Source organism: Phascolarctos cinereus, unplaced genomic scaffold (genome assembly GCF_003287225.1).
Source record: "Phascolarctos cinereus isolate Bilbo 61053 unplaced genomic scaffold, phaCin_HiC Scaffold_4;HRSCAF=312, whole genome shotgun sequence".
Lineage (NCBI taxonomy): Eukaryota > Metazoa > Chordata > Mammalia > Diprotodontia > Phascolarctidae > Phascolarctos > Phascolarctos cinereus.
In genome coordinates this window covers 234,952,801-234,979,031 of record NW_027555847.1, presented here as the reverse complement: position 1 = coordinate 234,979,031, position 26,231 = coordinate 234,952,801, and the positions used below count along the sequence as shown (strand labels likewise).

General features: G+C 38.2%; 1 long non-coding RNA gene across 1 annotated transcript in view; it reads right to left on the bottom strand.

The window, feature by feature from the left end:
• Positions 1-318: 318 nt before the first annotated feature.
• Positions 319-26,231, bottom strand: part of LOC144456871 (uncharacterized) — a 37,102-nt gene continuing 11,189 nt past the window's right edge. The window contains exon 2 of the long non-coding RNA XR_013486058.1: positions 319-6,796. This is a non-coding gene — a long non-coding RNA (uncharacterized LOC144456871). The remainder of the gene's footprint in view (positions 6,797-26,231) is intronic.

Below are 26,231 nucleotides of genomic sequence, written 5' to 3'. Positions count from 1 at the left end.
CTTACAGAAACTGTTTTCTTTTGAGAACGTGTAGCTTATATAGAGAATGTTTGAACCCTTAAATGCGGATTGGTAATACAGGCTTAGTATGAGAACTAGAGCAACCTAAGGGACAGGGAGGTAGGAATTTCACCAGTTTTACAGTGCTTATTTGCTTCTTGATTCTACTGAGACTTCAGTTCCCCCTTCTTTTGGGATCAAAGGAGAAAACCGTCTTTTTAGACATAGCCACGGCCTCCTGTCCTTGGATCAGGATAATATTGAGTATTTCTATCTTGTCCCTTTTAACCAAAAACAATACCACAAGTCCATGAGATGTTGTGTTGCAACTAGATTTATTACAAGAGAAATGAACATGCATATGGAACCCAAAGAGTTCACAATCCACACAGAAGTTGCATAATTAGTACAACAAAAAAAGGAGGAAGCACTAGAAATCTCCTCCTAAAGGGGAGTGGCAGGGAAGGGGGAAAGGTGCAATAAAGGTGGGAAAAGGACAAAACCCCTCCCCAAGAGGTAGAGCAAGGACATGGCAAAAGTAGCATTCTTTCCCTTGGGAACTACTAGACCATGAAGATAAAATGGCCTGCTTATTTGCGAGGGTTCCAGCTGCACAAACAGTTTTTCAGTCTAGTGCAGACTGACAGGCGCCTGTTTTTAACTCCCAAGGGTGTCTAGTTTGGGGTACAAACAACAAATTATGTCAGGTCAGGGCAAGTAGGGGCTTTGTCCTTGACATGTTCAGGAGCTTTTGCATACTTCGGGTCCCGGCTCCTGGAAAACATGGCAACTCAAAAAGACAAGTTTAGGGGACCCCTTGACATTCCTTAATATCCTGCAAGCATCCATTTCAGCTGCATTTTATTCCTTAGGTAAAGAGGATGATAGGTCACTGGTCAAAAGTCCTGCCACTCTTGACATGCCTTGGATAGCTAACCACCAACAATTACAGGCCCGCTAACCTCCAATTCAGCTCATGCTGACTCAGTTTCCTATGAGTATCTTTTTTTTCTCCTTTAGAAGCCTCCACAAGCAGAATATTAGGTTGGACAAGAGTTAAATCTGTGTAGGTGTATAATCCCAATGCTGATCTTATGGATGACTTAAACTGGCTATTGCAGTATCTAATGGATATCTGCTTGTTGTTTCCCTTGGCCGGAGGAAGAGCTTTTAAGTTTCAAAGGATCTGTAGGATTTTGGATTTCCCATTTTCCTATCGGTATCCTCTCCTGGGATATCAGCACCTAGCGGTAGCATCCGCACTGGGAGATGAGAACAGTTTGGACTCAGGAAAGGAAAATTCAAGGCTCTACAAGGAACTCAGGAGAAGAGCTAAACATGCCCAAAGGGAACTTCATGACCCCTACAAAAGGAATCAAAAGGACTTCCAGTAATGAGGAGCTATGAATTACTCCTTTTATCTAGCTACCTAGGCATTCAGGTGGCAGAGTGGATGGAGAGCTGGGCATGGACACATCAAGACGAGCTCAAATGCAGTCTCAGACACTAACTAGCTGTATGACCCTGAGCAAGTCACTTGAGCTTGAGCAAGTCACTGTCTGCCTCAGTTTCCTTTACTTTAAAATGGGGATAATAATAGCACTTACCTCACAGGGCTGTTGTGAGGTTGGATCAGTTCACAACTCCAGCAACAGTGCTTACTAAATGGTAGGTACTTAATAAAATGCTTATCTACCCCTGCCTTTACTACATGTTCTCTCTAAGCTCGAGCCCAGTTTCTTCTGTGCTCTGTATATACTGGTAGGAACTCTATATATACCGGTAGGATATTGTGCCCAGATTTTGGGGGGGGGAGTTTTACACCAATTATTATTTTTTTCATATTGTGTTATTTCTTAGGTCATTGATATAGTCTCTCTTCTCTTATCACTGGTAATTTCATTTTTATTATTATTATTATTTTTTTTTTTGGTGAGGCAATTGGGGTTAAGTGACTTGCCCACAGTCACATAGCTAGTAAGTGTTATGTGTCTGAGGCCAGATTTGAACCCAGGTCCTCCTGACTCCAAGGCCAGAGCTCTATCCACTGTGCCACCTAGCTGCCCCCACCAACTATTCTTAATATACTACCTTAGTAAATAGTCCTTTCTAAAAGCTAATTAAGTTTGACTGAATAATTGATATCAATTGATCATTAGAAAGGAAACATGCAAGTGGGATCTAGTGGACTATAACATTAGAATAATAGCCCCAATCCCTAAGGGCTACCCCCTACACCCTGAGGGGAGAAGTAGCGGCTTCAGTCTGGGTCCTTGAACTGTCAGTGTAAGTGGAGGTTGGAGAGGCTGCTTCCAGAGCTTGTGGTACAGTCAGAATCACTATCTTCCAAGTTATTATCCAGCTCTGACAGTCTCTCCATAGCAGCTGAGTGGACTTATCTTCTCAGTCCACTAAACTCATGGTTCATCACTAATGGCTCTTCCAAAATTCCAAACAATTTGCTGATTGGCAGTAGGTGGTTTCTTGTCTCTAGACTGGTGAAATAATTTTTACATAATGCAGACATTTCCACTTTTGGAACACTCTAATTATTAGGAAGTTTGGTTTGTTTGGTTTTTTTCCTGACATAAAACCTAAACTCTTCTCAATGTCTACCTATTACTCTAGGTTTTAACCTCTGGGGCTAAATAAAATAAATCTAATTTCCTCTTCTATATGACAGCCCTTCAAATATTTCTGAAGGCAGGATTAGAAGTATTAGATAATATCACTAGGTAGAGTCCCTTTTCTAGCTGGGGAGAACCATCCAGGAGGCAAGATCTCCCTTATGGTTGTGAGGATAAAATAGATCTCAGTTACAATCAGAGAAACCGTACCCTTGTTTAGCTATCTAGGGACCTGAACTGCTTCACTTTGAGTTCTCTCTCACTCCATAGATCAGAAATGTCTCTGAACCTGGTCTATAGATTTTACCTGCTCCACTTGACTATATTCCAACCTAGCCCTCTTATTCAATCCACACCTAACCTGGCTTCCAACTCCCTTCTATACCTACTTCCTGTCCCAGCTGTTCCTCAGTCTAGGAGCTTATTTCCCTGCCTGATTCTCAACAAGAGTTTCTTTAATATGCTAACCATGTGTTTGAAGGAAGTGAATTATATGGGGTGATCCCTAGTAGACAGAGAGGACTTTAGAGGTGAGCCAAGTGGCCTTTGCCAAGAGCAAAGTAGTTAGGAAAGAAAAGGAGAATGAGGAGCCATTTAGAAAAAGAGTAAGCCCAGAAAAGAGGAAAAAGGGAACAGAGAATAGATTGAGAGAGTGCGGAGAGACGGGAAATTGGCTGATTAATAAAAGCTTTTGAAAACAAGGACAGGGAGGAAAGAAAAAAAGAGAAAGAAAGAGGGGGAAGGCCTAAGATGTGCTAATTTATTGGAAAGACAAATTCATATTCCCCAATTTCCTCACACTATAGAGGAATACCAGGGCACTTTAATTGTGTTACAGGAGGCTCAGTATGCACCAGTAGAATTGTAGAAGAGAAAGTAATTAAAGGACATGAACCTAAGAACATTGTTTTTGGAACAGAAATTCTCCAAATTTTTTTTTGTGGTGGTGAAAGAAAATTGCCCAAGTGGAAACTGGAGTCTTATTATAGGATTCATTTTAGGAATCTTAAAAATCAATTTGGTTCAATCCTCTCCCCACCTGTCAATACACATATACATGTATACATATATATATACACATACACACACATATATATGTATAATTATTCCCCAATTACATGTTAAAACAATTTTTTACATTTGCTATTTTAAAGTTTTGAGTTTTTTAAAGTTTTTGAGTTCCAAATTATATCCCTCTCTCCCTCCCCCATTCTCCTTCTCACTCCCTGAGACAGTAAGCAGTCAGATATGGTTATACATGTATAATCATGTAAGACATTTCCATATTAGTCATTTTGTAAAAGAAGACTCGAATAAAAGAAAAAAGAATGAAAAACTGAAAAATAGCATACTTCAGTCTGTATTCAAACAAACAATATCAGTTCTTTCTCTGGAGGCAGATAGTATGCTTCATCATTAGTCCTCGGGAATTGTCTTAGATCATTGTATTGCTGAGAATAGCTAAGTCATTCGCAATTCTTCATTGTATAGTATTGCTGTTACTGTGTGTAATGTTCTGGTTCTGTTCACTTCACTTTGTATCAGTTCGTGTAAGTCCAGGTTTTCTGAAATCATGCTGCTTGTCATTTCTTATAGCACAATAACATTCTGTTACTATCATATAGCACAGTTTGTTTATCCATTCCCCAATTGATGGGCATCCCTTGGATTTCCAAAATTTTGCTACTACAAAAAGAGCTGCTATAAATATTTTTGTACAAATAGGTCCTTTCCCCCCTTTTTTTATATCTTTGGAATAAACACCTAACAGTAGTATTGCTGGATCAAAAGGTATACATTTTTATAGCCCTTTGGGCATAGTTCCAAATTGTTCTCCAAAGTGGTTGGATCAGTTCACAACTCCAGCAACAGTGCATTAGTGCCCCAATTTTTCCACATGCCCTCCAACATCCATCATTTTTCTTTTTTGTCATATCAGCCAATGTAATAGGTGAGGTGGTACCTCAGAATTGTTTTAATTTGCATTTCTTCGATCATTTTTTCACATGACTATTGACAGCTTTGATTCCCTTGTCCTTTGACCATTTATTAACTGGGGAATGACTTATATTTTTTATAAATTTGACTCAGTTCTCTTTATTTTTGAAAAATGAGGCCTTTATCAGAGATACTTGTTGCAAAATTCTGCCGCTCCCCCCCCCCGTTTTCTGCTTTCCTTATAATTGTGTTGCATTGGTTTTATTTGTGAAAAAAACTTTTTAATTTGATACAATCAAAATTATCTATTTTACATTTTGTAATGTTGTCTATATTTTCTTTGGTCGTAAATTATTTCCTATCCACAGATCTGACAGATAAACTATTCCACGCTCTCTTAATTTGTTTTTTTGTATCACCTTTTATGTGTAAATCACATACCCATTTTGACCTTACCTTGATATAAGATGTGAAATGTTGGTGCCTACCTCATTTCTGCCATACTGTTTTCTAGTTTTCCCAAAAGTTTTTGTCAAATGTTGAGTTTTTGTTCCAAAAGCTTGGATCTTTGGGTTTATCATATACTAGATTACTATAGTCACTTACTATAATGTAATGTGTGCTTTTTCTACTCCACAGATCCACCACTCCATTTCTTAGCCAGTACCAAATTGTTTTGATAATTAACACTTCATAATACAGTTTGAGATCTGGTATGACTTCCCTCCACTTTTTTTTCATTGATTCCCTTGATATCCTTGACCTTTGGTTCTTTCAGATAAATTTTGTTGTTATTTTTTCCTAGCTCTATAAAATAATTTTTTGGTAGTTTGATTGGAATGGCACTGAATGAATAGATTAGGTAGAACTGCCATTTTTATTATATTGACTTGGACTACCCATGAGCACCTGATATTTTTCCAATTGTTTAGATTGGACTTTATTTGTGTGAAAAGTGTTTTGCAGTTGTATTCATTATAGTTCTTTGGTTTGTCTTGGCAGATAGACCACTAAGTATTTCATATTGTCTACAGTTATTTTAAATGGAATTTCTCTTTCTGTCTCTCGCTGTGGGACTTTGTTAGTAATATATAGAAATGCTGATGATTTGTGTGGGTTTATTTTTTTACCTTGCAACTTTGCTAAAGTTTTTTAGTTGATTCTCTAAGTATAACATCATATCATACCCTTCTACTAGGTTACTATCAAAACAGGGTCTCTTTACTGGAGATCTCTGTGGATAGGGTCTTGCTGCTGGCAGGTCCCAGGAGTAGGGCTTCACTACTGGCCAGCAATGGGGTTGAGGCCTTGCTGGTGGCCTGTACTGGAGGTAGGGCCACTAGAATGGGGCCTTGCACAGACTGCTCACCTGCCTTGGGGGCTGCTGGCCTACTGGAGGGCAGGGCTGGTGAATTGCCTCAGGCCTGGAGCCTGGCTGTAGGCCTCCTGCTGTGAGGCTGGCTCCTGCCTCTTGGGCCTCATTCTCCTCCCACCCCAGTGAGACAGGCCTTTCCTGTTGTGCTGGTGAGCTGCTTCCCTGCTCCTAGATCAATTCTGAGGTGGTTTTCAAGTTGTTTGGAGGAGAATTTGGGAGGTTTCAGAGGGTTCCTTCCTCACTCCAACATCTTGGCACTGGAAGTTCACTTCTCAACATTTTATAGACACTAAGTAAGCTTTGGGCCTCTGTCCCAGAGATGTGCTGCTACTTCTCCCCCTCAGGGTCCTCAAGGGACCCCAGAAGATTGGGGGTACTTCCCTTTCAATGCTATCAGCTCAAACCCTCACCAGTTGTATGCCCCCCCACTGCTAACTAACAGTGGTTAGACACCAATTCCACTTAACCAGTTAACAATTACCTTTTACAAAGGGCTATTTCCTCAAAGACAGCAATAATAAAAGTACTATACAAACATTTCTTCCCTACACTTAGGAGCACACTCTCTACTTTCCATCTCTGGCTCTGGGGAGAGTGGATACAGACTGAGCACAGTTGGTCCCACCAAATTCACATCCAGATGGGGCATGACAACAGGATGAATCCTCATCTTTTGTTGGGCTGGGTCAGGAAGATCATTCCTTGATCCTCAGAACATCTGTTCAGTTCATCAATGTAGGACTGGGCTAGGCTGGCTTCAAACCTTGCATAGACTTAAGTCCTTGGACTCCCAGATGGATGTTTCACTGTTCTGACCTTTTGAAACTCACTGGGTTGAAGTCTCCCATCCATTTACCTAAAATGAAAGAACAAATGTCAAGGCCTGCAAAGAACTGTGGCCCGTATTGATAAGGCCACAAGTCAGCTTCAGACAGAAAAGGCCCAAGGCCTCTCTTCTTACAGAATTGTTGCTCACTGGATGCTAGCTAGTGAAAAAGTAAAACCCAGAATGAGGATAGACAGAGGCTGACTGAGGTCTTTTGAAGGCATACCCAATTCAAGTTCCATAACTGCAGCCAATGAACAATGCTGCTGTCTAGCATGAGGTTACTGGACTAGAGCCAGCTGCAGAATGTCTACACATTCCTCAAAGTTTCTCCAAGGCATTCCCATTACAGTTCTCTGGGAAGCAGACTCCTGAGCTCCCTCTATGTGTGGGGGCACTTTGCATATGTGTCAGTTTCCCATTACAAACAGATGAAGAATCTGAAGTCCAGAGAAGCTAAAATAATTTGTCCAAGGTCAGACAGTTGTAGAGTCAGGACTATAACCCTAAAATCTGGACTCCCACTCTAATCGTCTTTCCATTGCATTGAGACACTGTGCCCACTCTCTTCTCCTCTAACGTGACCTTTCTGGACCTAGGCATTTGATCTAGACAAGGCTCAATCATGAGAGAGCCAGGCCTTTAATAGGAGCAGAGCTAGGCTCCCTTTTCTCATCTTCTATGACATATTAAACTCCTTCCCTGGGACAAATTATTTAAAGTTCTGGTTAAGCTTGCCCAAAGCAAATGAGTAAATGATACTCAGTGGTACATATGTATAATATGAATCAGGTATGGGATAGGCATTTATTTTCTATGCACAAAATAAATGCTATAACACAAAAGATGCTCATGTACACACTGATATTAAGAATGAAAATAAATAGGCAGCAGAACTAATGACTTATATTTTGTTGGGAGGTTGATACTTAAAATCCTCTAAACACGAACAAGTTTATAGTTCTATTGATTAGGTTTTCTACATTTCAACTTGGTTCAGCTCTGCCTCCCTCAAAATCGGCCAGGCTTGGGTCTGTCCTTTGGTTGGTATTCATCTTACTCAAGAGTGCTGAATTAGTTCCTTGGTCTCTTTCCCTTTCTATCAGTAAGCTCCAACCTCTGGACCTCTTGAACTTACAAAGGCAGCCTAGGGTTTTTCAAATTATCTTTCCTTGGTCCATTTTTCAGGTCAATTTTTTTCTATTTTTCAGCCTTTTGATTGTTTTAATATTTCTTCTTGTCTCATGGAAACATTAACTTCTATTTGGTTCATTCAAATTTTAGTGGAGTATGCTGTTTAAATAAGGTTTTATACTTCTTGTGATAAGTTGTTTATTCTCCTTCCAAATCTTTCCTCTAAAACTCTAATTTCTTTTCCATTTCTTTTTTCTTGTGCTCTCATTTTATTTATAATATCATTTAAAAACTATCATTTCATTTCTTCAGGAATTCTATTTGAACTTCTGTCCAAGCTATATTTCTTGGAGGCTTTATTTGTAGATATTTTGGAGTCATTTTCTTCAGGGGTGTCTTGGGTAGCTCTGTTACCATAATAGCTTTTGAAGATGCTGTTCTTTTTTTGTTTGTTCGTTTGTTTTTATTTTGCTTTCTTTGCTTATTCTTCTAGCCCTACATCCCAAATTGTGACTTCATTTTAGAGCCAAGCTCTGTGCTCTTCTATAGGGAGTATCTGAGTCTTTCTTGATCCTGTTTTGTATTCTGATGCTATTTCTCCTGGTATCAATTGCTGTTTTCTTCAAGGATCTTAGGGATGGTTTAGTGAGGAACCATTAGCTTTTATTGTGCTAGAGGTTTTCTGATCCTAAGTGAAGTTTGATCACCATTCTCCTGCTCTGAGCTTAGAAAGCTCTTCACTTGGGCTTGGATCTGAGCAACACACATGTGGCTTTCACCTGGTGGAGCTCCAGTAGCTTTCTGCTGGGCCCAGACACAGTCAGCTAACTAGAAATCTCTCTAGGTTCATGACAGAATTACAGGTTCCTCTTTGGTCTAAGCTCCCTGCCCTGGTTATTCACTCATAGGCTTTAATGCAGGCTAGCTGCCAGATTCAAGACCCTGCTCTAGGGTCAGAGCCATACTAGTGTCTCCTTTCCCAGAACACAGCCTTAGCATTCCACTAGCATTCCATGCCCTGGTCAGCCACTCCTAAGCACAAATTTCCTCCTCAATCCTCATTGTGTCCTAGCTCTAGGGTATGACTGACAGAGCTGCCAAATGGTACCTGTTCTTACTCCTTCAGGCCTTTGCAGTTGATCTGTAACTCTTTTTGCCCTGAATAACTCCAGGTTCCTGTGCAATGTCACTTTGTTGGAAGATCCTGCCCATATTAGACCTTGTCGCAAGTGTCCACAGATCTCTGTCTAATTCATTGTATTGATTTGCTTCAGAAAAATGACTCACTGTGATTTTTTTCTTGGATTTCATGGTCAATACTTTGGTGCTTTTCTAGATTACTGTGGAGTAGTTGGTTGGGGGAGGGATAGTTGAGTTTTCCTGCTTCTTCTTTATCTGCCATTTTGGATGATCTCCTTACTAAGGAACTGTTACCACTGATATTATTCCCACTGATTCCTTTAACCTATTAGGCTTAAATACTCACGCTATACTACCTTTGTTGGGTCTACATATCTTACTGTCATGCTATCATTGTACAGAGCAATAACTCCTCCTGGGGGAACTTGCACACCCTGAGAAAGTGTTCATTAGAGGTATTAGCCGGGGCAGTTAGGTGGCACAGTGGATAGAGCACCGGCCCTAAAGTCAGGAGGACCTGAGTTCAAATCTGGCCTCAGACCAAACACTTGACACTTACTAGCTGTGTGACCTTGGGCAAGTCACTTAACCCCAATTGCCTCACTAAAAAAAAAAATAATAAAGTTTTTAAAAAATAGAGGCATTAGCCACATTGGGCATTAAAACAGTTCAAGAACTAGCTACACCTATGTTTATTATAAAAGTACCATACGTAATGCATTTTAACCAAGCCGTTACAATATGAGCAAATACAGTAGTCAACTCTATTAATCAACATCAGGGAAGGCAAATGTTTCAAAGTTACCTGCTAAAAATGTTTTAGTGAGTATCAGCGGGATAGGTTCTGTTTTCCACATTATTATACAGACTATACTGAATAACTGAACACTGATGTAGACTCTATCATTGGCTGATTCTCTAGTTGAGTGAAACCTTGGATATCTATCATTTAGAGAAAGCCTTTGGTACATTCTACAGAAGCTGACTCCCATCAAAGTTCATCTCTTGAAAAGATGTAAAGATTTTGCAGCATTTAGTAGCCCTAATAAGAAAGAGACTGTTATAATGGAGCTCTCTGGAATGTACTTTGTCTATGAACTAGAACTCCAATAATTTAGGAAGGCTAATTGCCTATTTTTGAATACATTAGTGCTATTTTTATTAAATTACCATATATCTTCTGCCTAAGTATTCCAGGACAAATTTAATCACAATCCCTATAACAGTAATTACATTTTGTATTATATAGTATTTTCAGATCACATGAGTCATAATCCAGTTTATGGCAGAGAATATAAACCTATATGTATATATGCATGCATGTATATGTACATATATATGTATGTACATATGTATATATGTATTTTTTTCCCTTTGTATCCACTTGTGCAGAAAGTAATGATAGGGTCAGGGTCCCATAATGCCACCCCCCAAATGAGTTAGCATTCTTATTCTTTAGACCCTTCAAGAAGTCTTCTACTGCATCTCCTATTATTACTTTGTCATTCAAATCTGCCATTTCTCCATGCCATTTTCTTCCATTAAAAAAACATGCCAAAATTGGTTATGTCTTCAGAAAAGCTATTGTATTTTTCTCTCTCCTATCCTCTCTCTCTCATCCTCTAATCTCTCTCAAAACCCCAATCTCAATGGTATTAGCAAAGAGATATTTTCCTCCCCATTGTACTTGGATTTCCATAGATGTGAGAAAGAGAGGAAAGAACATAGATGAGAATAAATATAGATGTGACTGAGCAGAGGAGGGAAAGTAGTTGGGAGAAAAAAAACACAGTACCTACCTCATTTGCTTACATCAAAAATTACTTGATTAAAATGCATAATGTGTGGGACTTTTATACTAAATATAGGCTTGGTAGAGTGAGTAAGCAAAAGTATGGAAGAGAGTTAGTAGACTATATATAAAATTACATAGTGTTTTAGTTTGCATATACTTAGCTTGCTTATTTTATAAATTGTAAGTTCATCAAGAGCAGGGGTTATTTAATTTCTTTTAGGTTCCCAAGTCTCTAGTCTAGCATAATACCTGACACACTCAATAAATGCTTTTTAAATAGAAGAGAATAGAGAGCAAATGAAAAGTGAGGACATAGGTGATTGGCTGAGATGATAGGAGATGGAGGGGAGGTAGTTGGGAGACAGGGTAGAAGATGAATGCATGGGAGACTTACTGGGGTATTATTAGCAGTAATAATAGTAGCATGGGAGAAGGTGAGTTGTCATTAAAATGAACACAAGGTCCTTGTTCTAGAAATTATTGACCTTAGTTTAGCTATACAAAATAGAATTACAAGTGGAAGAAATCAATTATCACATTCTTTCTATGATAATGATAAATCTAGTTAGGACTGGTAAAAATTTCTATGTATCGATAGCTCAGAAAAATCTGTCTTTAAATTTGTCCTAGATATTCGTTGCATAATTTATCTTATGTACAAACGTTTCTAGATACCTACCACATATAACATCTTAAAATTTTGATTAAAGTCCCTTCTCCCCCATCAGGACTTTGAATATAATTGAATTTATTCTTCAAAATTAACTTCTTCACTAAACTTATCTAGTCCATGGGAGAAATTTTTTATGACTAATATCACTGCTGCATAATGAAGCACTCTTGTTCAGTGTCATCTAGTCATCTTTAGAAATTGCATGTTTCTTATAAGAAGTAAGAAGAACTTTTTCAAAGGGAGGTAGAGCAATCGGTCCTTGTCTCCTATCTTTACATTAGCACAGAACTCAATATAATTAAATATTCATTTACCCAAAATAGTTAACTAAAGGTAACAATAACAACATATTTCACTCTTGGGGAAAAGGATGATTCAAAAGAGCTCTGACCTGAAGGGTAGCGATCAAATAGTATGCTGAAAGTCTATAGCTCACTGCCCTGAGCTGCCTTGGAGATCCTTGAAGAACATAGAACTCACTACCTGGAGAAAGCAATGACAGGACCTCAGATAATACATATCCTGACCAAACAAATTCCCAACATTCCTTCTAGAAATGGGCAAAGTCTAGCTCTATCAAAAAGTCCTGAAAAGTAAGTTTGGAAAGAATGAGTAAACAAAAAAAGACATCAACAATAAAGAGTTATAATTGAGCCAGGAATACAAAATACAGACACCTAGAAGAGAATAATTATAATATCTACAAGCAAAGCTTAGTAGCTATAGAGTCTACTAGAATTCCTGGAAGAAATGAAATAGGAGCTTAAAATTATAAAATAAAATGAGAGATCTAGAGAAAAGACTTGGAAGGTGAATTAATAGCCTAGTATAAGAAGTGAAAATCTTACCCAAGTAACAAACCCCTTGATGAATGGACCAACAGAAATTAATGACTCTATGAGACAACAAGAAATATTGAAACAAAGTAAAAAAATTTAAGGCATCTATTAGATGCAATGAGAATATATAGGTGGACTATCATCTGAGCTATTGGAGAGAATATTCACATGCAAGTGCCAAGCTGGGAGAGTACTTCAGAGAGACTGCCTCGCATAGATTGAGGAGGTAGGGAAATTCTACAAAGAACTTATTTTATACCATTTTTATTCTATACTTATTTGTAACTATGAAGATATAATTGATTTGTAATCAATAAACAGCTGTGATATTTAATTTTATGTTTAATATTTGTGCATTGTAAAATGGTAATTCATTCTTAATTTTGTTTGAATATGAGGTAATATAAAAAAGAACTCAGTGCGATCTTCCAAATTAAATCAACATATGCTTTAAAACTTACTTCAGTGCAAAGGTGAACATAGAGGAAGACAGTGAAAAGTATGCTATAAGATATGGTTCAGGAGTAAGAAACAAAAGAAGTCAAACACTTGTAAATGATATAAAAGATCTAGGCTTACATTTTATGTATATTTTCTTTCACAAGAATTCACCAATTGTGAATACCTAATCACAAACATCTTGAAAAATACAACCAATTATATTTAAACAGATGGAAAGCAACTGGTTAAAAATGTGGGAGTCATTTCTAACTCAGCAGTCTACATACAACCAACTTGTTAGGGGAAAAAAAGGCAAAAATTAATTCAAAATAAAGGTAAGAATAGGGCATGTAGGTGGTACAGTGGATAGAGTGCCAGGCCTAGAATCAGGAAAACTCCTCTTCCTGAATTCCAATTGACCTCAGACACTTACCAGCTGTGTAACCCTGGGCAAATCACTTCACCCTGTTTGCCTCAGTTTCCTTATCTGTAAAATGAACTGGAGAAGGAAATGGTAAACCACTCCAGTATCTTTGCCAAGAAAGCCTCAAAAAGGGTGATGAGGAGTTGGACCTGACTGAAAAATGACTAAACAACAAAAGAAAATAATAAAAATAAGAACATGACATGTTATACAATTAAAACTGCTTCAACCTGACCTAAACAAAGGAAAATAATAAATAAATAAATGATAAATGAAAAGAACAGACATTGACAGGCTATCAATACTTCCCTGGTATGTTTAACTAATATATTATTAATTAAAACAGGGAAAGCAGAAATGCCTAGAAATTTCCTCACTAGCAAACATGATTTCCTTAAATGGAGAGGCAGCCAAGAACAACACTGATGTAGACTATAAATTCATTTGTAAAATTTGCTATGGTGAATTGTAGAGATGTGCAATATTGCCTCATAAAACAGTGACAAGATATATAAGGAAAACATAAAGTTTATAAAAAGCTTAGTAAGGTCATCCTGAGAGCATGTAAGGATCAAACATATAGAAGGAAAACAAACAAATGAAAACTGGACAAGACCTGTTAGAAAGTTTGTTACAAACTCTTTTCTCCCACAGGGATAATGGAGCCAGTACATATGAACTTAATATCACAGGAGTGACAGCTGGAGTATAACACGTATATTCTGTATATACACAGGGAAGGTTCATCCTAGAAACAACATAGCATTTACTATGTGTCAGGTACTGTAGTAAGCACTAGGGATACAAAAACAGTCCTTGCCTTCATGGAATTTACATTCTAATGGAGGAAATAGCATCTCTCTCTCTCTCTCTCTCTCTCTCTCTCTCTCTCTCTCTCTCTCTATCTCTCTCTCTCTCTCTCTCTCTCTCTCTCTCTCTCTCTCTCTGATGTATATAGGGCAGATCAAAGGTAATCTGAAAGGGGAAGGATACGGCAGCTGTGGGGGTGGGCCAAGAAAAGCCTCTTGTAGAGAGTGGGATGTGAGCTAAGTCTTGAAGGAAACCTGGGAAACTAAGAGATAGAGGTGAAGAAGAAGAACATTACAGGCAGGTGGGACAGCTGACCTGGAGATAAGAGATGGAGTGCAAGGAACAGCAGGTAGGCCAGTGAAGTTGGATCTTAAAGCATGTGAAGGGGAGCAAAGTGTCAGAAGACTGCAAAAGTAGGAAGGCATGAGGTTATGAAGGGTTTTAAACATCAAACAAAAGAATTTATATTTTATTCTGAAGTTAATAGGAAGCCATTGAAGTTCACTGAGATGAGGGTAACATGGTCAGACCCACACTTTAGAAAAAGTTGTATTGGCTGGGGCAGCTAGATGGTGCAGTAGATAGAACACTGGCCCTGGAGTCAGGAGAATTTGAGTTCAAATCTGGCCTCAGATACTTACTAGCTGTGTGATCCCAGGCAAGTCACTTAACCCTGATTGCCTCACCCCCAACCCCAAAAAATCATATTGGCATATGAGTAAAGGATGGAGTGGAGTGGAAAGAGCCCTGAGTCAGGGAGAACAGTTAGAAAGCAATTGTCCAGGTGAGGACTTAAATTAGGCTGTGGTCATGAAAGTGGAGAGAAGAAGATGTGTGCAAGACATGTTGCAAAAGTAGAAACAAAAGTATTTGAGACATTTTAGCCATGTGGAGTGGCTAAAAGTGGGAAGTTGAGATTGACACCAAGATTGTGAGCCTGAGTGTGTGATGCCAATGAAGAAGTTTGAAAAAAAAGAAGGTTTGAGGAAAGATAATGAATTCTGTTTTGTTGAGTTTGAGATGCTTAAGGACATTTAGTTCAAGATGTTCAAAATGCAGATACAGGCCTGGAGCTTGAAAGAAAGAGTAGAGCTGAACATAAGGATATTGGTGGAATCATCTACAGAGAGATGATTATGGAACCCAAAGGAGGTGATGATATTACCAAATGAGATAGCATAGATCAATCAAGTACAAAACGTTTATTAAGTAACTATGTGCTAGGCACTGTGCTAAGCACTGGAGATACAAAAAAAAGGCAAAGACCGTCTTTGCTGCTAAGTAGCTTACAATCTAATGGAGAAGACAACATGCAAACAAATATACACAAAACAAGCTACACAAGATAAATAGGAAATAATTAAGAGAAGGAAGGCACTGGAATTAAGAGGGGTTGAGGAAAGCTCCCTGTAGGTGAGATTTTAGGAGGGACTTAAAGGAAACTAGGGAAGTCAGTAGTCAGAAAGGAAGGAAGAGGGAGTGTTGCAGGCATGGGGGACAGCCAGAGAAAATGGAGTGTTTTGTTTGTGGAACAGCCAAAAGGCCAGTGTCACTAGATTGAAGAGTACCTGTTGGGGAGTAAGGTGTAAGAAGACTGGAGAGGTAGGAGGAGCAGGGTAGGTTATAAGGACTTTGAATGCCAAACAAAATATTTTGTATTAGATCCCCGAGGCAATAAGAAGCCACTGGAGTTTACTGAGTAGGGGGTGGTGATGTGATCAGGGAGGATGGATTGGCATGGGGAGAGACTCAAGGCAGGGAGACCCACCAGCAGGCTATTGCAATAATCCAGGCGTAAGGCGATAAGGGCTTGCCCTAGAGTGGTGATAGTTAGAAGATAGAAAGATAGAAAGACAGAAAGACAGAAGACAGAAAGAGGCATATATACAAGAAATGGTGCAAAAATGAAAACAACAGGACTTGGGAACAAATTTGATATGGGGGGGTGAGACATAGTAAGAAATCCAGGATGCCTCCCTGGTTGTAAGCCTAAGGAACTGAGAGGATGGTATTGCCCTCCACAGTGATAGGGAAGAGGTAAAAAGCAGAGGAGGATTTAGGGGGAAAGATAAGGAGTTCCATTTTGGATGTCTACTGGACAGCCAGTTCAAGATGTCTGAAAGGCAATTAGAGATGCAAGTTTAAAGGTCAGCAGAGAGTTAGGGGCTGAATAGGTAGATTTAAAAATTATCAGCACAGAGATGGTAATTAAATCCATGGGAGCTGATGAGATCCCAGGACAGAACCCTGAAGGATACCTACAGGCAAGATCTGGAAGAGGATCCACCAAAAGTTATAGAGGAGCAGTCAGATAGGCAGGAGAAAGACCAGGAAAGAGTGATGACCCGAAAACCTAGAGAGATAAGCGTAGCAAGAAGATGTGATCAATAGTGTCAAAGGCTGTGAAGAGGTTAAGGTGAATGAGGATTGAGAAAAGTCCATTGGATTTGGAAACTAAAAGGTTATCAGTAACTTTGGAGAGAGTAATTTTGGTTGAAAACCGAATTGTAAGAGGTTAAGAAGAGAGTGAGAAGAAAGTGGAGGCACCTATTGTGATCAGAATTTTCAAGGAATTTAGCTACTAAGGGAAGAAGAGATATAGGTGGTTAGTGGGGTTGGAAAGATTTTTTCAGGATGGGGGAGACATGGACATATTTGAAGGAAGCAGAAAATGAACCAGCAGATGGGTTGAAAATAAGTGAAAGAATGGGGATGACAGAGGGGGCAATTTGTTGGAAGACACGGAATGGAAAGGGATTGCTTGAACAGGAAGAGAGATTAGCCTTTGTAAGGAATAAGGCCACTTAATCAGGGGTGTAGTGGAACCAGTCAGAAGAGTAGGATGATTTTCTCTCCCTTCATTCATCAGCACAAGTATAGAAGCAAAGGCAATGAATTGTGCAAGGGAAGAAGATCAAAAAGAGAAGACCCAGCACAGAGCCTCAGTTAGTGAACATGACATGGATGAGGCCCCAGGGTCATCTTTTCTAGTCATGGAAACAAAATATACTTATTCACTCTAAAATATAACCATTCATTCTTTCTCTTAATGGTCATCTTTACCACCATGCTGGAAATGGATAGAAACACTGATGTCCAAACCTCCCCAGCTAGGGAATAGGTCTCAGGAAGAAGTAGAAGGCAATCCAGGTGGGCATTCTGATCCTTATAAGGTCTTGTGCCATTCACTCAAGAAATTGAGCAACTAGAACTCTGTCCTCACAGACTGAAAGATAAATTTTGGAAATGGAGTTGTGTGGGGAGTGAGATAGACTATTTTCAGGATTGCCTCTAGCAAATATCTGAGATACAGCTGCGCCTCCTAGATTTGGCACCAAGTGCAGATCGCTCAATTTCCAGATATGCAAAGATAAGCTTAAAATTTTATATTTTTGGTTCTGAGTCATTCAATGAAAATCCCCAGGCTTCTCTATTGCTTCGTCTCTCCTCTCAGTCACCCAGACCTTCTTTTAGGAGATGTTGCCACCTGAATGGCCTGTTTTTCCTATCATTAATTTATTCTCTTCCCTCAATTCTAATACTGAACTTAAACCATTCAAGAGTTATCTACAACTAACCTATTTTGGGCGTTCTTTGGAGAACTTGCTTTAATTCACCCTTAGATTTGGAGATTTCATCACTCTATTAATCTTAAGACTTTACATCTTCTTCCCAATAAGATGTGTCTATTTCTTGCTGTTTGTTTTTTACTAGAAAGCAGGAATGGCTAGTCAATATTGACTAGCATGATACAGTAGAAATAACTAAAGGCAGCATGGTGATGATTGCAGTGGACAGGGCCTTAAAGGGATAAAGACCTGAATTTAAGGCCTATCTCTGACACATACTGTCTGTGACCATGGGCAAATTACTTTAACCTCTTAGCATTCTTGGCAACTATAAATTTGAAGATGGTGCAAACTTGCATTTGTAAAAGAAATTCCACACCTGGGACTCCATATGCCAATAAAATCAGGAATCTGCAATAGAGTGGGATTGGGGAAAGGGAAATAAAACTTTAGAAAAAATTTTTGCCTTTAAAAAAAGTACTAGGAAGGCAGGTCCACAATACTGATTAATAATAGCATAATAATGAAGGGTTCCAAGACAGTTAACAGCTCTGGTCAGGTCTCTGCCCTGTCTCTTATTAGTAAATCTGACCTTTTAAAAGAGATTAAAAATAAATTCCCAGTCCTGAGGCTGGGAGCTAGAATATAAATTTCAGTTCATCAAGGCCAATCACCACATTTTACAGGTGAGGAAAGTGAGGCCAAAAGAATCGCTTTAGTGACTCTTCTATATGACTACAAATCACAATAGTATTTGACCCATTGTTGCAGGATGATTTAAAATAAAGACTTGGAGGGAAAACTCTGGATTTTTCAAATTAAAACAATTTTTGAATATTCAGAGTTGGCATGCCTAGTTTTCATCTATCACTTCTCCCTAACAGCTTGATTCTATTTTTAGTTTCCTGGGTTTGTTTCACTATGTATTTTGTAAAAAAAAAAAAAACAAACAAAAAACAAAAATATCTGCTGTCCCTGTATACACATGGGAAGTAGTTCATTGTACACGTAATAATGCAGCTCTACAATAAATATTGTTCTGTATTCCCCAGAGTACTGGGTTTTTATCTTGGTGACTTTTATTGTTAGGATTTTATGGTTAAAAAGAGGGATGCCACTTTTTTGACCCAAAGGACCTGGCAACATTCATTTTTATAAAGGATTTCAAGCAAGTACAAATGTACTTTTATTGGTAGGGACAGCTAGTGATTCCATCACTAGGATAGACTCTTTGGTTATACTTTACCATATCAGCTTAGATACTTTTTTTTTTGTTTCTTAAAAGAGTTTATTTAAAGGATGTGAAGTAATATATGCTTTCAATAATAATAAATTTCCAAAGTGTTAACAGTATGAAACATTAGGAATCTTCATGAGAGGCTCAAAGCACACTAAAATCATACCATGTCCTGTTGCTTTTAGAGTTGGTCAGCACTTGAAAAGCTTAGTCTAAGTTATTAGAAACTTTATTGATAGCTAGTCACACACACACACACACACACACACACACAGAGTTTATCTTTGGAGAGTCTGGATACAGGACGTTGTTAAGGGCAAGGCTTTTAACACACAGCTAAAATATGTTAGTGCAAAGCTCATCTGATCACTCTTGGACTTCCTGGAATTATAGTATCTCTGAATCAATTGCCTTGTATTTGTATAGTATACTACATTGGTCAGTAAGTTTATTGTAGCTCACTTTACTACAATAATAATAATGATAATATTACAAAATAACATCACAATAGTCATAATATTAAAGGATGGGGTTAATCAAATCAATCATTAATCACATCACCCTATTTAAAGTAACTACCATAACTAGATGAGAACACTTCTGTTCAAGCAATCAAAGACATTTGACTAAGCACAAGAAGTATTGAATGCCAGGGAATAAAATGGAATTATGCTCTACAAGGAGTGTGTTGGTCTTCATCAAAGAGACTTGGCTATGCCCTATGCTTCTTATAAAATAGCAAGCCAGTTCCAAACTTGGGCAACAGAGAGTCTAAAGCAGATGAGAGAGCAGTCTAGCTAAGGTCCAAAGAGAAAACTGTGGGAAAGAGGAGGGGGGAAAGAGACAATCTCCTGAACTTTGGAGGATCAGTATGCCAGCAGCATCCCAGGAAAAGCACTAACTGGTGGCAGTGTTTGCATCAGGAGTCAAGGACAAATTATACACGTTGAAGAAAGGCAAGCTTCACGACTCCCCCAAGGAGCTCAGCAGAAAAGCCATACCAAACCTAAGGGGACTATCCTGACAACCCTAGTAAAAGGTCCAGAAACTGTGAATTACTGCCTTTGCCACATATGCTCTAAGTTTGAGCTCCACTTTCCTCTGGATTCCATATAAATTTGTGGGAGAGTTTGCCCTCAGTTTGGAGGGATATTCATATGCACTCTTCTTATTATATTACCTTAGTATATATCTATTTCTGAAAGCAAATTAAGTTTGGCTAGCTAATTAATATTAACTGATAATCAAGGGATGAGGAGCACATTAATGAAGTCTCATGAACTATAGCGATTAGAAAGACACTCTCCCCTTTAGGTCCCCCAGTCTCTCGGAGTCCATTGAAGAAAAAAACACCAGCCATTCTCTGGGGACTCAGACTGCCAGGGTATATGTTGAAGTGGGAGAGTTAGCCCCAGAACCTATGCTGTATTAATAACAAAAATTGAATATCATTTTAACAATTGTAATGTTCTTTAATAAAATTTTTTAAATTGTGAATTAAATGGTCACAAACATCTTAAGAAGAACAGGGAAGAGGATCAATCATATAAGAAGCTGAACTTCTATCACATATAGTGATTTGGGCTTCAAATATAGATAAATAGATAGATAGGCACATTATATATATTTAGAAATATTGAAAGATTTATATATATATATATATATATATATATATATATATATATATATACACAGATTAATATATAATAGATGTTTAGTGGAGAAGAAAACAGGCCTTGAGCTGAAGCAAAAGGAAGGGGAAAGTATATAGTGATTTAGGGCAATTTGGTCGTGTGAAGACCAGAGATAAAATTTGGAAAGGAGAGAGTATTTAGGAGAAGGTGCTCAACAATATCAAATGCTACAAAGACATCAAGGAGAATCAGGATTAAGAAAAAGGTCACTATATCTGGGAATTAAGAGATCATTGTTTGTTTTAGACAGGGCAGTTTCTGCTAAATGTGGAGGTTGGAAGTTAAATAGCAGAGCCGTAAGAATAATGAAAATAGAGCCCCAAATCAGAGATGTCATCATGATTGAAATCATATCTTGTAACCCTTAATTTTACAGATAGGGAAATTGAAATTCAGGGAAAGTAAGTGAGAGAAAAGATTTATTGGACTCCTAATTTATTCCAATAAGTTACAATCAGTTTGGTGTGATTCCATAGGGATTGTTAGCAATTATTAGTGATATACTTATCTACTAATATACATTTAGTCAGTTTAGTCAACTTATATTAGTATAAGAATAATATATATTATGCATATTTTACATATATTACATAGCAGTAATATAGGGATAATTAGATAAGATAGATTCATTCTTATGGTAGGCCTCAAACTTTAAAGCGATGATTTTATTGTGACTTATTTACCAGTTATAAAGTTCACTTGGCTAACCACAAGAATGCTGATGACCAAATCCAGCATGGATGGGATTTCTCGATGTGATATGGAAAGTCCCCCAACTTATTTTTGTATCTCCAGACTACCCTCTCTTGCCCAACATGAGGAGGGGCTCATCTTATGACCAGTTGGTAGCAAAGATGACTCTTGCCTTGCCCATCCTGTGACCACCCATGCTGATGCATCATTTATGGCTCTCCTGGAGGGCCAAAATCAAGGTCTATCAAGCAAAGACACTGCATTTTGCTTTGCTTCTTCTGAGTGTCTGGATAACAAGCCCTATGGATCTGTGGATCAAGAGGCACCTCAGATCTGGGGTCCTATGCCTTAAAGGGTAGAGCTCTGCCTCAGTGGTTTTTCTTGAAGATTGGATAATTTTGGGCCCCACATAAGTGAATTGCCCAAGGCAATCTAAGACTAAATCATCCTCAACCTCTTTGGCCATAGCTTGGGAATTCTGTTCTACTACCCCAAATTTCCCTATCTCAGTTCCAAAGCTTCATTCCCTGAGTTTCAGATCTGATTGTTTCTGGGTCTCTGTGCTCTAGTTTCATAGAAGCTGCATGACTTTCTACCTCACTGACACCCAGAAATAGATTCTACAAGTTGGATATTTTGATCAGTTCAGCCTTTAATGAAAAAGTTACCTCTTCCACTTATACTATGTGGGCTCTAGGCCTTGTGGTACAAGCTTCAAGGCCTTTACTCAATGTAATCCCCAGACTAATAATCTGCTCTTAAATTCCGAACATAAACTCCTAGGTAGGTCTACCCATAAATGTAATCTTTGTAAAACTAATCTGATAGACATACTGAAGAGCATTAATACTATACACTTGGATCATGAGTCATTGACCCTATTTAGACACACCTCTTGGGATACATGACAAGCTATATGTTTTTAACATAATAAAACTAAGAATTTTTCTAATCAAAATATCAATAAATTCTTACCTATCTCTGCACTCACTGTTTATTTCCCATCTACAAAAATAGTACAGAATAATTTCAACATACTTGAATTCAGGTCAAGTGACCTGAGTTCCAAGTCCAGCTCTTTTAGGCTCTGGTTTCTTCATTTTATTGTTGAGTAAACAGACCCCACCTAAGAAACCTGGGAAAATATATGCATAGAGCCAGTTTGTTATTGTTGTGTTTGTCCTCTGTTCTTGAAGAGGACCGTGACATCCGGGAGATGATGACGTGACTTGGAATTGACTTTGTTATGAATGAGGAAGGACTGCGCAAAGTCAGCAGCCTCACTTTCTCCTCTACAGCCAACTGGGTCCAGTAGCCAGATATTCATCAGGACAACTGGAGACAGCTCAGATGCATAGAACCTCATTGATACTGATTTACCACTTTCAAGCATGGTTTGTAATATTACAAAGGAACACTTTATTAAAAGGAAGGACACTAAAGAGAAACTAAAGAACTAAAGAAACTAAACAGACATTCAATAGAAAACATAGGACGCACATTAATCCCAAAGATATTTGTAAATTCCCCGAATCATTTATAATACAAAGGATAGCCTTTATAAACTGAGGATCCTTGTCCCAACTTTCACTTTCACAGATAAAATGGGTCCTTGAGCATGGCTACATCTCCCTTTTGGGGTCCATGGGGATATCTGAGCAGTGGGTAATCTTTCTCTAAGACCATTATCTCAAGTAACCAATTCTATATGTTCTCCCCTGATTCCCAATATTAATACCCAGTGACTAGTGTCCCAATAATCTCCAGGGATTAGTTATAGTCAGTTAGCCAATTAGAATCAACACACTTTTACATGAGAATTTTATTGATCAGATATAATAAGAACAGATGTACAAACAGTTCTCCCCAACACCTGAAGCACAGTCTCCCAAAAGTCCTGGAAGAAAGGAGGCTCAAACTTTCTACACAGTATTCACCCCACCAAGTTCAATTCCAAATATGATCTAGCTAATGGATGAGTGGACACTATCCCCTTCTTGGTTGCCTTTGATCCACTTCTATGCTAGGTCAAGCAGATTGCTAGAGACTTCACTCATTACTGGGCTCAGCTATCTACAGAAGTTGTCATGGACTCTAGGTCCCAGACCTATGCTATCTTGTCCTCCTGACCTTTCGAAGCTCACGAGGTCACAGCTTAGTCCAATAGTCTTCTCCTAAAAACAAGAGATAACAAATTCAAATAAGGTAAAAAAAACCAGAGGTCCATATTAATGCCACCAGTTGTAGGCTGGGGTGGGGAGATTAAGGCCTTAGGCCTCTCTACCCACACAAAAGCTTACAGCAGATCTTTTCCTTGATTATATCCAGGGAAGAAAGTGGGATTTTCTATGGAAATCTTTTGCCTGATTCTCAGTTCTAGCTTATCAGACAAGCAAAAAGGCCTTGTTTCACTACGAGGAAAGGGGTGCAGAAACAATTAGAATGCCTTCACATGTCTAAATCGGGAAGCAGGGCCCTTCCAGTAAATATCATCATGCCCTTCAGGAAGCAGGCCCCTTGGTCTCTTCCATATGGCCTGGTAGAATGCAGAGAACAGTGTGCATGTTCTAAGAACAGGGTTTCCATTGTCTAAGACCTCATTACTACAAGACAAGGACTCATCAGGCACAGGCCTTCCTAATAAATCCATTTGGGGCCTGAATCACTTCCATTGGAATTGTCTTAGAAAGATTCTGAAGATTACTTGGCAGGATAAGATAGCAGATACTGAGGTCCTTTCTCAAACTAAACTGCCAAGCATTCAAACTCTACTTCAGAGAGCGCAACTCTGATGCGCTGGCCACATTGTTTGAATGCAAAACATACACTTGCCAAAAAAACTATTTCATGGAGAACACAGGGCAAGCGTTCACATGGCAATCAGAAGAAGCAATACAAAGACATTCTCAAGGTCTCTCTTAAGAATTTTGGAATTGATTGTGTGACATGGGAGACAGTGGCACACGACCACTCAGCATGACATTCCCTCATCAGAGAAGGTTCTCTGCTCTATGAGCAAAGCAGAATTGAATCAGCTCAAAAGAAACACAAGATGTGCAAATTTAGAGAATCCACCCAAATGTTCACATTGACTATTTGTGCCCGACCTGTGGTAAGACATTCTAAGTTCATATTGGTCTGATCAGCCACAGTTGGACTCACTAATTTGACTTTACCACAGTAATGTCATTTTGCTTCTCTTCAAGAATGAAGGACTTGATTTTCTGCTCTCTCTTTTTTAATCAGACTGTTTAACAGTTCATTGATGTTGTTTATATTTCCAAAGAATTAGCTTTCAGCTTTAGTTATCTTTTCTACAGTTTTTTTAATATTCAGTTTACCTATTTCTCCTCCAATTTCAAATATCTCTCCTTTTGTGCTTATTTCAGGTTTCTAATTTTTTAACAAGCAATATTCAGTTCTCATCGATTATCTTTTTCTGTTTCATCAATGTACAGCTTTAGGGATATATGTATATACATATGTATATTATATATATTTTTCATTAATGTATGATTTTAGGGATGTACACACATACCCATATGTGTGTGTGTGCTGTGGGTGTGTATTTCCCCCATCCCTGAGGACTGCTTTAGCTGTATCCCAGAAATTTTGGTATAGTGTTTCTTCACTAACATTTTCTTTCATATGGCTGTTGTTTCTATGACTTATTCTTTGACAGACCCGTTATTTAGGATTTCATTGTTAAGTTTTCTTTTTTTCCTGTATCTTTTGTTTGTATTTCCTATTTTCATTACATTATTGTCTATAATGTCTTTCCTATTTCTTCCCTTTTAAACATTTATTTGCAATATCTCTGTGCTCTAATATATTATCTCATTATTTTGTGAATTTTTGTTTTTGTTTTATCTATCAGATCACAACTCCTGTTGTTTTAAGTTCATCTGATACATAGCAAATTTTGTCCCAGGCTCTCATTTAGGTATGTTTCTTTTCAGTAACAAATTATAGAATTTTGCTTTCTCCTCTAACCTCTTATTTTTTTTTCATTTTATTGGATTAACACATTAACATTTAAGGTTATAAAAGTTAGGTTTATATTTTCCTCTGCTTTTGAAATTTTTTTGTTTTTTTTAACTTACTCTACTTTTTACTTACTCTACTTTAAGACAAGCCTATTCCCATAGGCTTCTTCTGCTTAAATTTAATTCCTTTCATCTATTTGTCTAATTCAGCTTCTCTTTTTCCAATTAAATAATCAAGTAAAATTCCTTTTTCTCCTCTTCAACTTGTTTCGTTAGTTTTCACCCCCCATTTTTTGCATTTTTTAAAAATAAAAATGTTTCCCTTATTCTACTTCTTTTATTCTTTTCTGTTATTCTTTGACTTATAACCCTTATACTTAACTTATTATTCCTTTTCAAAATCTCTGTATTCCTTGTGGATTTGAAGTTTCGATTTTGAAATCTATTTCTATTTGAAATATATCTATTTTGAGTCTCCTCTTCTAAACAATTTCTTTTCTTTTTTTCTTCTTTTTGGCTAGGCAATGGGGTTAAATGACTTGCCCAGGGTCACACAGCTAGTAAGTGTGCAGTGTCTGAGGCCATATTTGAACTCAGGTCCTCCTGACTCCAAGGCTGGTGCTCTATATACTGCACCACCTAGCTGCCCCAACAATTTTTATATTATTACCTCATGGGTCTTGTTCTCTCCTCACTTTTTTCCCCCCTACTGTAAGTATTGACCCATAGTAGGAATCTTTCTGAGTTCCTGATTATAGAGTCTACCATCTGCCCTTCTCCTGATTATTTTGTCTTCATTTAACATGATATCTCTCTGGGTCCATGCCCTCTCATCCTTTTGCATGTTGGTCATCTCCAGGAACTCCAATTTCTCTTTTTATGTGGTGGGATGCTGTCCATGGAAGCACAACATTTATAGGTAGTGGTCTCTGGTACAAAATCCCTGCAGATTATATCTACTGTAAAGTCCTCATCTCCCATTACAGAATGTCTTCCTCTTCTAATCCCCTTGTGAGTGGTATTCAGCAGG